Below are 14883 nucleotides of genomic sequence, written 5' to 3'. Positions count from 1 at the left end.
GAGCATAAGACAAAATTAATAGGTTTTATGAAAATAATCCAAAAGAACTAAACTACTGGACAAGAACATGGTGTGTGAAGAAATGCCCCAGTAAACATCTTGCATTTCCATCAAGTCTTATTTTCAGGAATACCTGATTTATAAAACAGAACAGGTACTCCATAGACTCAGAACAGAATTTTTTTTTAATCACTTGAAATCTCCGGTCCAAGGATATTGGTTTAACAGTTTTATGTAATTTATTCCAGAGGTACAGTTGGCTATTGTGTCCTAGTTCGCTAGACCATCATATTCTCATAATTCTCACGCATGACCCCATCTGCGGATACATAAATCCATCGATTGGGGCTACTTTGAGAAAAGGGAGACTTTTCTTCAACATGAGGAACCCTCTCAAGTTTGAAGAAAAATCTGAAATGGGAAAAAATCAAGGGGGGTTAAATCTCCCAAAACAGAGGACTCTCGTCTGCAAATGTGCATGGACAATGCAGTTCCACCGGAGCTGCTGCCTCGTGGTGGAGACAGCGGCAATGCAAATGGTGGGGAGCAGTGGGCACAGTAGCCAGGGGTGTGTGCATAGGTAGTTGGAAGGTGTGAGAGACAAGGCAACCAGGAAGCAACAACATACACCACAGCAGCCTGTCAGCCTCCATTAATTGGGAGGATGATAGGAACCCACCCTATTTTACTTAAAAGGTGGTGAGGGAGAGGACAGCCAGGTGGGAAGAGAGTGGCATAACTAAGTTCTCATGGCCCCTTCTTACATTCCTCGGGTAATGCCAATCGCCACCTTGCAATTTTCCCCAGGCCAGCTTGGCTAGGGATCTTGGCAGTGTTTTGCCACCTTCTGGGCATGGAGTAGGGGTCACTAGGGTGTGTGGGGTAGTTATGAATTTCCTGCATTGTGCGGGGGGGTTGGACTAGATGACCCTGGAGGCCCCTTCCAACCCAACTAGGATTCTAGAATTCTATGGTGTTGTTGAAGCAGGCCTGTTGAGGACTGGACAGAGGCGACCAGCCAGTTCTTTCAGCCTTGAACCCGCAGAGAAGGGTTGAGTGCCCTGGACGGGGGCAGGAGGAGGGCCAGGAACTGCCACTGCCCCCAAGTGACCATTTTAAAGCTAAAGTCTTTTTTCAGAACTCAAAAAAAATCACAGAATATAGTATTGTTTTTAAAAATCTGAACAATGTGTACTGGTCAACCTCTGAGAATATAAATAAGTGTAGGGATAACATTCATTTTTAGAGTATTTTAGAGTATGACTTCTTACCTCGACACAGCCGACCTAGCCACTTGGATCCATGCTATGGTAACATCAAGGCTTGACTTATTGTACTGCGCTATACATTCGTCTCCCGTCTAAGTTAACTAGGAGGCTCCAATTGGTGCAAAATGCTGCAGCTCGACTGTTAGCAGGAGCGAGCAGGAGCAGGAACGTCACTCCCATCCCACAGTCACTCCATTGGCTACCCATCAGTGACTGTGCTCAATTCAAGGTATTGGTTATTATTACAGAGCTCTTCACAGCCTTGGCTCGACATACCTATGGCACTGCCTCCCTCCCTATGTCCCTCCACAGCAGCTTTGTTCATCCGAACAGGGTCTCTTGCAGGTGCCAGCCTGCACATGGGTGAAAGCAACAGCAGCCCATACAAGGGCTTTCTCTGTGGTGGCCCCTACCCTGTGGAACGGCCGGCCTGAGGAGGTCAGGAGAGCTCCCATGCTCTTGGCTTTCCACAAACAATGCAAAACCAAATTATTCAAAAAGGCTTTTTACTCAGATTGGAGGGTGGTATTGTAAGGAGGGGCTCTCAGACACTTCGCTAATGAGTTAGGGACCATCGACTTCACCACTATTTTGCCTTACATATTATCTGTTGCTTTGAATATGTACTCCTGTATACTACGAGAGAGCCAGTTTGGTGTAGTAGTTAAGAGCGTGGGACTCTCATCTAATGTTAATGTTATGTTATTATTACCTGTGCTTCATGTTATCTAATGTTGGTCCTAGAACTGATTATGTTCTGTTTCAGCAGTTCTTCAACTTTGCATTGAATCCTTGCTAATGCTATATCTTTGTAAAATCCTATGACATTGTTTATGGAAATGTCCTTGACACTGCATAGAAATGTCCTTGATACTGATTGTACTATCTCACACTACGTAATATGCCTTGAGTCTCAGTGAGAAAGGTGGACTATAAATAAACAAATAAATAAATAAATATTTATCGTACCCCGTGCTGAGAACTTTCCAGTTATTTAAGTCATTACCAAATTGGTTGAGAATAGTATTATTATTTAAATTGACAATATTTCTTCTGTTTGGGGGGCTGAATATCTCCAGGTATTTAAGATGCTGAGTGGCACAAAGAAAAGGCCAGCCCAAGGAGTTACAGAAGTTTCTGGATCAGATAAGAAAAACAGAGTATCATTGGCATATAAGGCCAAATTAATTTCTTGTTCAAAGGTGTTTTTTTCTTGCTTGTCATCTGTCCTTTGATGGCCATTACAAGCCAAAGGTTCTAAAGATATATCAAATAAAAGGAGAGGCAATCTTGCCATGCCCCTTTAGAAATTGGAAAGGGGAAACCATAATCCATTGGCAATAACCTGAGCATGTTCCTTATATAATAATTAATCATCTAATAAATTCAACAGGAAATCCTATTTGACCTAAAGTTCACCATAAGTCATCCTAGTGCAGTCTATCAAAGGTCTGCCCTGTATCCAGTGAAAGGACTAAACGTGGGGGCTCCGAGCGCCTTCTTTCACTACAGGCTGTTGCATTTCTATGAAGACAAATATGCTTTGCTCCCTGCCTACACAGTCTGCTTGCATTGGGTGCAATATTTCAGCCAAACAAACTCTCAGATGCTTGGCTAGGACGGCAGGAAGGGTTTTAACACCAACATTTATTAGTGAAACAGGCCTATTGCTTGCATGTGAAAGTCTTTTTCAGACTTTTGGTGAAATATAAGCTTCATACAGCCCTGACTTGGATAGCCCAGGTGAGATCTCAGAAGCTAAGCAGGTTTGGCCTTGGTTAGTAATTGGATGGGAGACCTCCAGTGAAGCCTGGGGTTGCAGAGGCAGGCAATGGCAAACCACCTCTGTGCTCTCTTGCCATGAAAACCCCACCAGGGGTCGCCATCAATCAGCTATGGCTGGAGGGCACTCTCTTCTACTAAGCTCCATACATTGTTTATGGTAAAGAAATCAAGCCCCCTCAATTTTAAAACAAATGCAATAGCACAGGAGATACATTATCCATAAATATTTTATACCATTCAGCTGGGTAACTGTCTGGTTTGGGAGATTAATTTAGTTTCATGTCCTTTATTGTGGTTTGAATTTCAGAAACGGTGCTTGGGGCTGCCGGACAGAATGGGGAGTTCGCCGCTCGGAGCAGGGCACGAATCTGTCTAGTAGAGTGGTATACAAGTGCAGTTATTATTAGTCTGGTTTTAGTTAAAAGGAAATCTATACTGTGCTGTTAGATGTCTGACTCCCACCTATATAATGATGGCTTTAAAATTTTTAAATAATCTTTTGAAAACAGGTGTTCAAATGCCAAGACAGCCGAAGGCAGGGGACTGCTTGGACAGGCACAGGAGGGGGAAATAAGAGTGCCTCAGCCTGCCAAGCTGTGAGCCCCATCAGGAGGACCCGCAGGGCATTTTAAAACGGCAGCCGTGTGATGCATTCTTACGACAGCCACCAGGCTGCCAGCGTGCCGAGTTTGGCCCTCAGCCTGAAGATTATGTGGGGGCCGATTTCTCTCTATCAAGGGGTCAAAGATATCATTAAAGTCACCGCGATACATAACATTAGTGGATGGGAAATGGGAAGTGTGTGTGTGTGTGTGTGGTGGTTGAAAAAAATCAGGTTTTTCAAGATTGGTCCCATACGCATTAGCTAGGTGGTAACTTTCAGAGTTAATCACAAAGTTTAGAACAATAAATCTGCCGTCCTGTCCCAATAACTTCATTAATGATGACATCTCGTTTCTTATGGATTAGGATAGCCATACCGCTGGACTTTTTTGAATTTCAGACACAACAAGCTTGTCCCACCCAATTTATCTGAATAAGTTTGGGATCTTCTGTGAGAATCTGTCTCTCTTGTAGGAAGATGATATCAACTTTCAGCTTTTAAAGCTGCCTAAGGCTGGGAGTGTGTTCGTCGGAACAGGCAGAGACCTTTAAAATTCCAAGTAAGAATGTTTAAGGAACTCACGGTTAAAGGAAAAAAAGAGGGGGGAAAATTATTTTTATTTATATTTCAATTTGTATACCGCCCATCCCCAGGGGCTCTGGGCGGTGAACAGTTAAAATCGATAAAAACAAGAACTAAAATCAATATACAAACAATAAAACAAATTAACAAAGTGCAGTGGTGGGGAGAACCCTCCCCCACCCCAAAGGTGGGAGGCCGACATGGCACCGCCCCCTTCAACCACCGAATGCCTGGCGGAACAGCTCTGTCTTACAGGCCCGGCGGAACGATAATATGTCCCGCTGGGCCCGGGTCTCCATTGACAGAGCGTTCCACCAGGCTGGGGCCAGGACTGAAAAGGCCCTGGCCCTGGTTGAAGCAAGGTGGGCTTCCTTAGGGCCAGGGACCACAAGTAAATATTTATTCGCTTATCGAAGCGATCTCCGGAGAACGTACAGGGAGAGGTGGTCCCGAAGATATGCCGGTCCCAACCCGCTCAGGGTAAGAACCAACACTTTGAACCTGATTCGGAATTCAACCAGAAGCCAGTGCAGCTGGCGCAGGACAGGTGTGATGTGTGACTGGTAAGGTATACCAGTCAGGACCCGTGCCGCCGCATTCTGGACCAGTTGTAGTTTCCGGATCAGGCCCAGGGGTAGCCCAGCGTAGAGTGAGTTACAGTAATCTAGCCTGGAGGTGACCGTTGCATGGATCACTGTAGCCAGGTCCTGGCGCGTCAGGTAGGGGGCAAGTTGCCTGATCTGACGAAGATGGGAAAATGCAGACTTGGCAACCGCCGTGACCTGGGCCTCCATCGATAGGGAGGCATCCAGGAACACACCCAGACTCTTCACCACTGGCAAAGTTGCCAGTGGTGTCCCATCCAGGGCAGGGAGCTGGATCCCAACATCTGGCAGCCCCCGTCCCAGCTGCAGGACCTCCATCTTCACCAGGTTTAGTTTAAGAACATAAGAACATAAGCAAAGCCATGTTGGATCAGGCCAGTGGCCCATCCAGTCCAACATTCTGTCACACACAGTGGCTAGAAATCCAGTGCCATCTAAAGGACTGTCAGTGAGGCCAGGACACCAGAAGCCCTCCCACTGCCTTCCTTCCAGCACCAAGACAACAGAGCACCACCTCCCCACAAAGAGAATACCATCTATCTCCTGTGGCTAATAGCCACTGATGGACCTCTGCTCCATATATTTGTCCAGTCCCCTCTTGAAGCTGGCAATGCTTGTAGCTGCCACCACCTCCTGTGGCAACGAATTCCATGTGTTTATCACCCTTTGTGTAAAGTAGTATTTTCTTCTATCTGTTCTAACCCGACTGCTCAATAATTTCATAGAGTGCCCACGAGTTCTTGTATTGTGAGAAAGGGAGAAAAACACATCTTTCTCGACCTTCTCTAACCCGTGCATTATCTTGTAAACCTCTATCATGTCTCCCCTCAGTCGTCTTTTCTCCAGGCTAAAGAGCCCCAAGCGCCTCAATCTTTCCTCATAGGGAAAGTGTTCCAACCCTTTAATCATTTTAGTTGCCCTTCTCTGTACTTTTTCCAGTGCTATGATATCTTTTTTAAGGTGTGGCGACCAGAACTGTACACAGTACTCCAAATGAGGCCTCACCATCGATTTATACAGAGGCATTATGATACCGGCTGATTTGTTTTCAATCCCTTTCCTAATAACCCCTAGCATAGCATTAGCTTTTTTTATGGCAGTCGCACACTGTGCTGATGTTTTTAGTGAGTTATCTATCATGACTCCAAGATCTCTCTCTTGGTCAGTCTCCGCCAGTTCAGACCCCATCAACTTGTATTTATATTTTGGATTTTTGGTTCCAATGTGCATTACTTTGCACTTGGCTACATTGAACCTCATTTGCCACATGGATGCCCACTCTTCTAGCCTCGACAGATCCCTTTGGAGTGCCTCACAATCCTCTCTGGCTTTCACCACCCTGAACAATTTCGTGTCATCTGCAAATTTAGCCACTTCACTGCTTAATCCCAATTCCAAATCATTAATAAACAAGTTAAAAAGCATTGGACCCAATACCGACCCCTGTGGCACCCCACTGCTCACCACCCTCCACTGTGAGAAGTGCCCGTTTATACTCACTCTCTGTTTCCTATTAATTAGCCAGTTTTCGATCCACAAGAGGACTTGGCCCCTTATCCCATAGCTACTGAGCTTACTTAGGAGCCTTTGATGAGGAACTTTGTCAAAAGCTTTCTGGAAGTCAAGATAAACAATATCTATCGGGTCTCCCTTGTCCACTTGTTTGTTCACTCCCTCAAAGAACTCTAACAGATTGGTGAGACAAGATCTTCCCTTACAGAACCCATGCTGAGTTTTCCTCATCAGCTTTTGGTCATCAATGTGCCCACTAATTTTATTTTTGATAATAGTTTCCACCAACTTACCTGGTATTGACGTCAGGCTGACTGGCCTGTAATTTCCCGGATCTCCCCTGGAACCTTTTTTAAAGATGGGGACAACATTAGCTACCTTCCAGTCCTCAGGAACAGATGCAGAGTTTAATGACAGATTACATATTTTTGTGAGGAGATCTACAAGTTCACACTTGAGTTCTTTCAGAACTCTTGGATGTATGCCATCTGGGCCCGGTGATTTATCAGTTTTTAAATTATCTAGCAGTCGCATAACCTCCTCTCTCGTCACCTCAATGTGACTCAGGTCTTTCAAAACCCCTCCCAAAGTCAGTGCTTCCGGAGTGGGCATGCACTTCTTATCTTCCACAGTGAAGACCGAAGCAAAGAACGCATTCAGCTTCTCGGCCATTTCCCTATCACCCTTTAGTAATCCTTTTACGCCTTGGTCATCCAAGGGCCCCACTGCCTCCCTAGCTGGTTTCCTACTTCTAATATATTTAAAGAATTGTTTATTGTTTTTCTTTATGTTCTTTGCAATATGCTCCTCATATTCCCTTTTTGCCTGTCTGATTACAGACTTGCACTTTTTTTGCCACAGTTTATGCTCCTTTTTATCAACCTCACTCCGACTAGTTTTCCACTGCCTAAAAGAATCCTTTTTACCTTTTACAGCTTCTATTACATTGCTTGTTAACCATGCTGGCCTTTTCCTAAACCTATTTGTGCCTTTCCTAACCAGCGGTATATATTTAATTTGAGCTTCCAGGATTGTAGTTTTAAATAGTCTCCAAGATTCCCCAAGTGTTTTGACCTTTTTTACTTTCCCTTTCAGTTTCTTCTTCACGTACCCCCTCATCTCAGAAAAGTTACCCCTTTTGAAGTTAAACATGGCTGTGTTGGTCTTATTTGGCAATTTCCTATTTATACATATGTTGTACTCAATAACATTATGGTCACTGTTCCCAAGTGGTGCAATCACATTTACATCTCTCACCAGGTCTTCAGCATTTCAGCCTGCTCCATTTCAACCATGCCGTCACAGCCTCCAAAGCTCTGGCCAGATTGTCTGGGGCCGTGTCTGGCCGGCCGTCCATCAACAGAAAAAGTTGGGTGTCATCCGCGTATTGATGACAACCCAGCCCAAACCTCCGCACCAACTGGGTGAGAGGGCGCATATAGATGTTAAATAACATCGGGGAGAGTATCGCCCCTTGGGGAACCCCGCACATCAAAGGGTGACGGGGCGATAGATCTCCCCCAAGCGCCACCCTCTGTCCCCGACCCTGGAGAAAGGAGACCAGCCACTGTAAGGCTGTCCCCCCAGCCACTGTAAGGCTGTCCTTGAAATATTAGGAAATATACAGGAATGAGGGAAATACACTGTGATGATAGACCCATAACGGAAATTGTGCCCAGAAGACTCCAGAGTGGAGAGGATAGAAGAGATCTGGCTTAAAATAGCAAATATGGTGAATAAAGACAGTACAGCAGTGCTACTGAAAACAGCACGGAACCGTGAGACGTGGTTAAAGGAAGAGTATAGAGAGGAACTGTGAACTTGCCGGCAATATTGCCAAGAAGCCTAAGAACGAGGGGGGAAATGAACAAACAACCACCAAAGGTCAGCTTGGTAGGCCAGGAGAATGCAGTCCTCAGTTGCCCTTTCTTCACCTTTTTTCGTGCACAAGGTGACCTTCTGCAGACTTTTTTTCAATGCATTTTGCTTATGTATGTGTTTGTGTGTGTGTTAGGTGCCATTAAGTCACTTCTGACTTATGGCAATCATTTAATAATAATAATATTTTATGTATATACTGCCTTTCAGGACAACTTAACAGCACCAATTCAGAGTGGTTTACAAAGTATGTTATTATTATTCCCACAACAACAATCACCGTGTGAGGCGGGTGGGGCTGAGAGAGCTCTGAGAGAGCTGTGACTGATCCAAGGTCACCCAGCTGGCTTCAAGCAGAGGAGGGGGGAATCAAACCTGGCTCTCCAGATTAGAGTCCAGATTAGAGTCCTGCCGCTCTTAACCACTACACTAAACTGCCTCTATGAATTAACAAAAAAAAACCCCAAACGTCCTATCATTGACAGCTTTGCCTCATGTGGACCAGGTGGAACATGTCCAGCTGGTCAGCAAAAGGAGGGCAGCAAAGATGGTGAGAGGTCTGGACACCAAATTCTATGAAGAAAGGTTGAATGAGCTGGGGATGTTAGCCTGGAGAGGAGGCGCCTGAGAAGTGATATGAGAGCCCTCTTCAAGTATTTGAAAGGCTGTCACAGAGGATGGAGCAGAGTTGTTTTCTGTTGCTACAGCAGGTTGAACTAGAAACAGTGGGTTAAAATTAAAATAACAGAGTTTTCAGCTAAACATTAGGAAGAACTTCCTGACAGTTAGAGTGGCCCCTCAGTGGAACAGGCTTCCTCGGGAGGTGGTGGGCTCTCCACCTTTGGAGGTCTTTAAGCAGAGGCTAGATGGTCATCTGACAGCAATGATGATTCCCTGACTTAATATGAATGTCTGCAGATCGGGAGAAGGAGGGCATGGAGGGAGGAGCTGGTGCTTGGCTCTCATGGCCCTTTCCGATGTGCCCAGGGTAATGCCGATGCCCACTTTGATGCCAGGAAGGAATTTTCCACCAGGCCAGATTGGCCAGTGATCCTGGAGGTTTTTTGCCTTCCTCTGGGCATAGAGCAGAGGTCACTGAGGGAGGTGAGGGTGGGGAATAGCTGTGAACTTCCTGTGTTGTGCAGGGGGTGGACTAGATGACCCTTGAGGTACCTTCCAGCTCTATGTTTCTTTGTGACTGGCTAAGATCTTATCATGTGTCACTCACCCATTAATTTGAAAAACAGAAGACAAAAAACGTTATTTGGAAGTTTAGTTGCAAACACAATGACTCAGTAAAATAGCAAACCTAAATTAAAATAAGAGCAGTAAAGTCAGTCACACATATGATCAATTCAGTGTTTATTTTGGCGATGCAATGTAATGGTTCCATTTTTTTAAAAAAAAAATTATATGTACGTATAGTTCACTACAATACTGGAAAATTTTTATATAACTTTTTGACCTGGAAGTCATTGCGTTAGCGTGCCTGTGTACCGTATGTAGAAGAGGATATACCAGTCATCAAAAATGCATGTTAAGGTCTTCACGTTCAAAGAGGGCGTCCTGGGAATCCAGTGGTGACTCCTATCTAAGCCTTTAAGGTTTTCTTAAGTAGTGATGGTTTCCCACCGATCTAGTTCCCTTTTATCCCACCCATTGTCCAAGCTGAAAGTGGCATACGTGGTTGTATTTTGTCCTCACAACAATCCTGTCTGGTAGGTTAGGCTGAGAGATGAAGTCTGGCCTAAGTTCACCCACTGACCTTTACAGCTAAGTAGGGATTCGAACCCAGATACCCCAAGACCTCATCCAACCCTTAGTTGTCTGATGCAACTTTTTCTTTAAGGCTGTGATCCAATTTAGACTTCAGTGTGCTTGAGCCCATTATTCTCCTGGACATCTCAGTGGCGCTTGATACCGTAGTTCATGGGATCTTTCCGGACCGCCTTTTGGAAGTGCGGCTGGGAGGCCCATTTTTTGCGACGGTTCCAGTTCCTCACCCAAGGGTCGGTTTCAGAGTGTGGTGCTGGGGGGCTGCGGCTCTGCCCTTAGCCTCTGGGGTCCCATGGGTTCCATCTTGTCCCCCATGCTTTTCACTGTCTTTGTCAAGTGGCTGGGAGACGTCACCCACAGATTGGGCTGAGTTGCCACCAGTATGCAGATGACACTCAACTCTAACTCACATTACCAGCAGATCCCAGGGAAGCTGTAGGGACTGTGAACAGGTACCTGGAGGAAGTTTTGGAGTAGATGAGAGCTAACATGCTGAAACTTAATCCTGACAAGACGCAGGTACTACTGGTGGGGGAAAGGTCTGACCCAGGAAACGGGTTCTAGATGGGGTTGCACTCCCCCTAAAGAGGCAGGTTTGCAGCTTGGGGGTGCTCCTGGATCAAGGCCTCTTATTGAATAAACAAGAGGCAGCGGTGGCCAGGAGTGCCTTTCACCAGCTCCTGTTGGTGAGCCACTTGCAACCCTTCCTGGCCAGGAAACATCTCGCCACTGTGGTTCATATGCTGGTAACATCAAGATTAGATTGCTGCAATGCGCTCTATGTGGGGCTGCCCTTGACGACTGTCTGGAAGTTGCAATTTGTACAGAATGCTATGACCTAGGGATGCCAGACCCCTGGTGGGGGTGGGGCAACCCCCTCCCCTGCCCCCACATCCTGCCCCCACTTACCTGGCCAGCAGGGGGCGCGCACCTTCCGTACAAGCTCCTCTGTGGCACTGCGCGCTCCCATGCACAGCAGCCACCTGGATCGGGCCCATTTTGGCCTGGATCGGGGCCGCTGCAGAGCGCAGGAGTGCTCCTGCACTCTGCAGAGTCCCAAAACAGGTCCATTTTGGCCCAACTCAGGCTCGTTACAGGCCCGTTTTGGCACAGATTGGGCCTGTTTTTGGCCGCTGCGGAGTGCAGGAGCACTCCCCAATCCGAGCCCCTGCCGAGTGTGGGCACACTCCCAGGGGGCTGCATGATGATATCACTTCCCGGAAGAGACGTCATCGCACTTGTGGAAGCGTGCTTCGCATGCTTTGTGTGTGCGCACCCCACCCCAAGAGGTAAGTGCAGGGAGCCAGTCCCTTGCCGGGAGGTTAAGAGAGACTGACAACGACCGTACTACGACCAGCATGTTGACTGGAGTGGGTCATAGGGACCATATTACTCCAGTTTTGTTCCATTCGCACTGTGCTCCAAGTTTTATTGCAGGCCCAATTCAAGGTGTTGGTATTGACCTTTAAAGACCTATATGGCTTTGGTCAGCATAACTTAAAGACTGCCTTCTCCCATATGGACATACCCAGTCACTGCAGTCATCTTCAGAGGCCCTGCTTTGGGTGTCCCAGCTATTTGAGGCTAAATGGTTGGCCACCCGAAAAAAGGCCTTCTCAGTCATGGCCCCAAAACTTTGGCACTCCCTCCCCAGGAAGATCCACCTGTGCCCCTCTGTTGCTGTCTTCCACCAGCAGGTGGACACTTTTTGTTTTGTTTGGTATACCCCAAACTGTTATTGGCCCTACTCAATATTTTTCTGTTGTGTGTTTGTGTGTGTTTATCAAACTGTCATCACCACCACATCTACTGGTGGTTCCTGGCCCCAGGGAGGCTTGGTTGGCCTCAACCAGGCCTTTTCGGCCAAACCTGGTGGAACTCTCTGTCTGAGGACACCCAGGCCCGTCAGGATCTTCTGTCATTTCGACAGGCCTGTAAGACAGAGATGTTCCACCAGGCATATGGTTGAGGCCAGCATGAGATCCTCACTGAGCCTCCCACCAGCCTCCCACTCAGAGCCAAGCTACAAGTGATGCCTGACACAGGTTGGACACTCGTCAGCTTCCCTCAAGTTTTGATGGGGAATGTAGGCGTCCTGGTCTTGCAGCTTGGCTCTCCGACTGCTGTCCAATGGACTTTTCAACTGTCACTTGTCCAACATTCCGCCAAGCTGCCTACATTTCCCATCAAAACTTGAGGGAAACTGACAAGTGTCTAACCTGTGTCAGGCATCACGTGTAGCTTGGCTCTAAGTGTGCGGTTATACAGTGTCCACCAGGCAGCTGCCCAACATATGGATACAGCATGGGGCTATGTAGTGCCCATTCGTTTGCTGACCCACGTATGGGTTGCAGTACATTATCTGCCTGCTTCCCTCCCCCTGTATGTTGATGGGCAGGAATCTGGAATTGACCCCATCTTGGGACAGTTAGTATCTGTTGTTGATTTTATGATAAACTGTTGTTTTATGAATTGTTTTAATATTTGTAATATATTTTTGTAACTGCTGTACCTCCCCTGAGCCCGCTTGAGGGAAGGGCGAGCTAGAAATGTAATTAATGATGATGATGATGATGATGATGATGATGATGATGATGATGATGATGATGATGATGATGGGGTTACCATAAATCAGTTGTAACTTGATGGATGTTTTAAATAAATAATACATTATTCATGATATATTTATTCATACTTATTATGATGATACTTAAAAGGTCTGCTTCCCAGTTATCAGAGTGGTGGTGTTTTGTTGTGCTCTGTGAAGAGTTGTGCCTTTTTTAATTATTATTTTCCTTTTATTTATCTCCTTGGACCAGCTCCCATGGGCTGTTTTGTCTTGTCTCAAGATAGTTGCCTCAGCAGGCTCGAGTTTTTCTTCTGAAGATTTTTCTTTTCTAGCATTTTTTAATGTCTATTTTGATAAGACACCAAGTTGATAAGACACCAATTGACTTGTTTTTGAGATAGGAACAGCGGGGGTATAGGCAGAGACAGAGTTTTTTCCTCTGCTCTATAGTAGTTGCTTATATGTGTGTCTTATTATTTCCTTTTTAAAAATTATTTATTTATTTTACTTAACTATTATTATCTTTCGTAATTATTTTCAAGCAGAGCTTAGCTGGCTAACTTGTTTGGCTAAGGAGGGCATTATCAAGCACTCTGGTCTATTTTGATTTTTGATTTTTGTTTGGTTTTCTTTTTGACTACAGCTGTGTTTTTTGGGTTATTTGGGTAACACTGTTTTGCTGTGCTTCCTGAAGATAAAACTGTAGGCTTTATATTGTCTTTTATCTATTTATTTATTTTAAAGTGGAACTTAGCTTGCTTGGATGGCTGAGAATGAATCTCTATGAGCCTTCAGTTCTTCTGGATAGGGGTTTTGTTACAAATAGAATACAAAACTGATTATTACAATGGAGAGGAAAAGAAATCTCTCAAGGAATTTTCAACGCCCCAAAGAAAACAATGTAGAATGGACGATTTCCTAGGTATTAGTTCTCCCAAAATCTGCTCGGATCATTGTTTACCTTTGCTATCTAGTGATAAAGTTCCGCTATAAGCTGATTCTGGTATTATCAGTGAGACTACAATATCTTTTTTCTCAGCATCTAAGTTACTAGAAATTGACTTTTCCAAAGAACAATATCTAAAGATTCGTTCTAAGGACTTTGAATTTTTGGCTTCTCAGACACTGTTAATAGGTGAGTAAAATCTATGAGAAACCTGATCCATTTCTCTAGTTTTTTTGTCAACTATCCGGTACTTCAGATTTTGTAATTCCAAAACAGGGGGGAAAGGAGATTTGGATTGAACAAACAATTTACAGAGTCAACCCCTTTATTTATTAAAGGAGAACAAATCGAGAATAGCACGTGCCTCTGAATCTTCTATCTCATTGATTTTAGCAGCGAAAGCTATAGTCCTTGACGTTTATAAATTTCAGGGACAACGGATAGACTGGTCTTCTAAAAGGAAGGCAAGAAGACACTTATCTTACTTTATTGGACTTTCTTATGTTAACCTAGATCTGTTGAAAGGATATATGGCCTGATCCATCATGACTGTATTTTATTACATTATAATACCTCATGGATACTTGAAAGATGAAGTACTTGATGCAGAACCAACGGGCTGTATTAAATCAAAAGAGTTTTCGGCTAAACATTAGGAAGAACTTCCTGCCAGTTAGAGCAGTCCCTCAGTGGAATACGGTTCCTCGGGAGGTGGTGGGCTCTCCTTCTTTGGAGGTTTTTAAGCAGAAGCTAGATGGCCATCTGACAGCAATGCTGATTCTGTGAACCTGGGCAGAGCATGAGAGGGAGGGCAGGAAGGGTTACATCAGTGCTTAGTTCCTGTGGCCCCTTCTTACATACCCAGGGTAATGCCGATCACCACCTTGGGGTCAGGTAGCAATTTTTCCCAGGCCAGTTTGGCTACGAATCCTGACGGTGTTTTACCATCTTCTGGGCATGGGGCAGGGGTCACTGAGTGTGTGTGTGTGGGGGGGGGTAGTTCTGAATTTCCTGCATTGTGCAGGGGGTTGGACTAGATGACTCTGGAGGTCCCTTCCAACCCTATGATTCGATGATTTGGAAATCATTATGAATCTACTGACTACAGCAAAAAAATATTGCAATGAATTAGAAATGTAATGTTACCAACAAGTTCAGCGTGGTTTAATAACATTTTGAAAATAAGTTTAATGATCAAATTAATATACTGTGCACGTGCTCAAAATATGTTGAATTTTAGATTGAATAATTCTATGACTGATGATCTTTGTAATGTACTGAAACTATAAATTCCAACATGGAATCCACCCACAGGTATTGTTTGATACACTGTAAGTGATGATATAAAATTAATTTAT

This window comes from Eublepharis macularius, chromosome 2 (genome assembly GCF_028583425.1).
Source record: "Eublepharis macularius isolate TG4126 chromosome 2, MPM_Emac_v1.0, whole genome shotgun sequence".
Taxonomy (NCBI): Eukaryota; Metazoa; Chordata; class Lepidosauria; order Squamata; family Eublepharidae; genus Eublepharis; species Eublepharis macularius.
This window is presented reverse-complemented; position numbering follows the sequence as displayed.